The 4,279-nt window shown below is 32.5% G+C and overlaps 1 pseudogene; it reads left to right on the forward strand.

The window, feature by feature from the left end:
* The first annotated feature begins 1,677 nt into the window (after window positions 1-1,677).
* LOC107860886 lies at window positions 1,678-4,015 on the forward strand (annotated as a pseudogene).
* The last annotated feature ends 264 nt before the right edge of the window (window positions 4,016-4,279 follow it).

Genomic DNA, 4,279 nt, shown 5'->3' on the forward strand with positions numbered 1-4,279 from the left:
TAAAAGTCCAACCTGTTAGTAATCTTTCTAATATCAAATTAAGAAAAATATGTATCAGATACATATTTAAAAATATAGTATATTATTTATCTAATAAAATTGGTTAACTCAAGTAACATTATGAAAATTATTTACTATAAAATGTAACTTTAACTAAAAGATACATCTTGATTATGTATCTTGTATTTTGATATCAAATCTTATTAATCAATACTCCATCAAATGATAAACAATAAATATACATGAGATATATAATGAATAAACAAGAGATACAAAATTTTTCTAATACATTAAACACCAGATACATCTGATTAACATATATTTCATCAATTACTGTTATGGATTAACTGAATCAAATTTATTATAACATACAAGAGATACTGACTGAATAAACAACGGATAAATAATTCTTTCTAATAAATTAAACACCTTATACATCTGATTGACATGTATCTCAACAATTACAATTATATATTAACTGAATCAGATTTATTATAACATATATGAGATACATAATGAATAAACAAGAAATACATATCAAAATTAACAAGAGCTAATGCTAGTCCGTCCTTATCCGCACCTCCAAAACACATAACGGCACCACTTTCATCCTCAAACAACATCTCTTTTTCATACTTATCAATGATAGTTATGTACAGTGAATACATCCCAAATTCTGACACACTTCTACGTAAAGATTTACACCCATATCATTACGGATCAACAAGGTAGATGAGTTTCTCTCAACAATATATTTTGCTTATTTTTTTTTCTTATTTCGTTGATTTCAAGTACTGCAACAATGGCCGGAATCAACTTTTCATTCGTTACATGTTCTTCGATTACAATATCATCACTCTTATAGCCTTCATACTTGACATCAGTAACCCAAACACCGAAATGTCGAAACAAGACCGAGATATTCATTGACGATTGTTAAGAAATAGAAAAGAAGAGAATAGAGAAAATGAATATTAAAAAATGTGATTGAGTAGAAGAATGATTTAAAAATCACCATAATAACTGATTTCGTATTTATGGAGATTATTTACTGTTAATTAAAGATTTATCCTGATAAATCAAGAAGTTATAGAAAGTAATTAGCAATCTACCATGTTTGGGTTAATTTGAATATAACGTTTACTTCATACCCCTTGCCACAACGGCCATAATTTTTTTTTGCGTATATATAAAGAGACTCCACATCCATGGTGTTTCACCTAGACATAATTTACTAGCACCCATTATTTTCTCCCTTCTTTCCCTTTTTTGGTGCTTTTCTATTCAAGAAAAAAAATGGACGAGAATAAAAACACAAATGTGCAAGGTAGTTATTTGGATTGACGTTGCTCACTTTTTTTTTAAAAAATAAAACTGTTCTTTGTTTATTTGTTTTTGGGTATAAAAAATGTCAGATTAATTAAAGATGGCTTTTGATCTTGTGATTGGTATATGAACGAAAGGTCATAAGGCAGTAATGGCCAAGTTTGACAGGGAGATAAGGCAAGCTAGAAGAGCACTTCGCGCCATTAATCAGAATGTACTAGCCACTCATCGAGTAACAGGGTAATTTTTAATTTGCCTCCATCTTAAATGTTTGAATTTTTATTTTTTCCGCTGAATTGTCACTTTTTATCATTAACCTGGGATTTTGTTTATCTTAATTTCAGAACAAATGGTTTCAATGCCGCTATTGCTTAATTAGAAAAAAGAAATAGATGTATGGTAAGTTAACTAATATATAAAGTAAAACTTTTTAGATGAAGGAAATTGATGCTGCACAAATTGGTAACTTATATCGACATTGTCCCAAGGTACAAAATTTCGGTCTCGTGGAATAAAAAAAAAAGATTCATCTCTTTTTTCAGTTTAATTTAAGTATGAAATAGCTTACTCGGGCGCAACATAAATGATTTTGAAAAGGAAAACAAGAAACCGAAACTAGCAGACGAAAAATTTAAGGTGTGGGATGAACATGAGGCGACCGAAGATCAGTCCATGCCGATGTGTTTGGAACAACCTGAAACATTCTCAAATGAGAAGATCACAGAAATAGTAAGAAATTCTTTTTTCCCTTTCTAATAGTATTAATTTGTGTTGATGTTCTATACTTACGATGATGAGCATAAATTCGACAGGAGGTTGAAATGGAGGATGTATATGAGGAGGCTTTAATTGATATTGACAGTGATGATGCAAACAACCCGCTTGCAGTTGTCGACTATGTGGGAGATCTGTATGCCAACTACCGGAAAATGGAGGTCAGTCCTTACACACTGCAGTAAACATTTGTTGTCAAGGTTCCTGTTTCGTTAGAAGGATTTAAGTTATATATAGTACAAATTAATTTTACACCTATACATCCATTGCAATTTAACTGGTTATTATTAGTCTTGTGTTGAAAAGTTATAGATCTCGAGGGTTAGTGGTGCAAGGTTAGTTAGAAGCTTGGTGGATAATGATCACCCATAAGTAAAATTTGTAGGTTTAATTTCCAACATTATGTGAAAACTCGATTCCCTCTTATAACAAGACTATAATAAATATTTTCCCTTCCTCTCTCGATTATTCACTGGCCATTGATGAATTGTTTTAAGACTCAATTTATCTTTTGTGCTCAAATTATCAACCTTCTGTTTATATATAACTTTTATATCCATTGCTTATTTTCTTTAATTAACATAACATATTCACATTAGACGAAATAATTTAATACCTTACAAATATTTTACCCATGTTACGTCAAATATTCTTAATTGTAACTGATATTGGCCATTGTATCTCAGGTTTATAGCTGTGTTTCACCCAACTATATGGACCAACAGTTAGATATCGATGGGTGGATGAGAGCTATACTAATAGACTGGCTCATTGAGGTATATTGCATATTTCTTCACAAATGAAAATTATCACAATTAAGTTTTTCCATCGTGACGTTGACTTGCTTGTTATTCTAAATTAACAGGTGCATCTTAAGTTTGAGCTCAAGGATGAGACGTTATACCTTACTATTAATTTGATAGACAGATTTTTGGAGAAACAAGCAGTTCCAAAACCTGAGCTGCAGCTTGTTGGTCTGGTTGCCTTGCTATATTAGCAAGCAAATATGAAGAGATCATTGCCCTTGTGGTGGATGATTTGGTGATGATTTCGGCTTACACCTACACGAGGAAAGACGTTCTTGAAATGGTACATAATATTGATCATCTCAATTATCTCATAGATACATAGAACAAGTACTCGATTGACTTTATTAGGCATTTACATCCATACCTTCATATTTATTGCAGGAGAAAGCGATGCTCAACACATTGCAGTATTCTGTCTCTGTTCCAACTGCATATGTTTTTATGACAAGATTTCTCAAGGATGCTCAAGCTGATAAGAAGGTTAGTCCTTGGAGAGCACCAAACATAGTTGCTCGTATTATCCTCTTGATTTGACTTTGTAATATAACTCTTCGTTGTTAACAGCTTGAGGTATTGTCGTTCTTCTTAATCAAACTTTGTCTCGTGGAATATGAAATGCTTAAGTATCCACCATCATTTATGGCTGCTGCGGCAATCTATACAGCTCAGTGCACACTTTATGGTGTCAAGGAATGGACTACAACCTGTGAATGGCCTACAGGCTATTCGGAAGATACACTTCTGTGAGTACTAATCACTCCATACTTTGTATTTCTCACTTCACCTCTCAAGATCATTGATCTGATTTCAATTCTTTTCTTCTTCTTACTTTATGGAATGCTCGAGATCGATCGTGAGCTACCACCAGAAGGCAGCAACAGGGAAACTAACAGGGGTGTATAGGAAGTATAGCATTTGGCTATGCAGCAGAACTTGAGCCAGCACATTTTTTGGTGCAGACTGCAGACTCAGTGATAGAAGGGGGGCATGTACAGTAGCCAACTTTACGTGACAACCGTAATATGGAAACAAAATTACCGATACAATAATAACTCAGCAACTGTTTGTTGTCTTGGTGGTGAATTTTGATAGTATTATTGTTTTTTTGGGGGAAAGGTCATGCAGATGTTATGGATTTTTATTAATGCATAACAACCCTGACTTGTTTTGTCGATGTTCAATTTGGAATATACCTGATTATATTTTAATCAGGTAATAGAATTTATAGAAACTCTCTTTGTTGGTGAAATTAAAATAAAAATTACAACTAAAAATTATAAGTGAAGAAAATAAAAAAACTATCTTCTTCTTCGATTAAGACGCAGATATCTCGCTCTGTTTAAGGAGATTCAAGCTCACTGCAGCAAATA

This window comes from Capsicum annuum, chromosome 2 (genome assembly GCF_002878395.1).
Source record: "Capsicum annuum cultivar UCD-10X-F1 chromosome 2, UCD10Xv1.1, whole genome shotgun sequence".
NCBI lineage: Eukaryota > Viridiplantae > Streptophyta > Magnoliopsida > Solanales > Solanaceae > Capsicum > Capsicum annuum.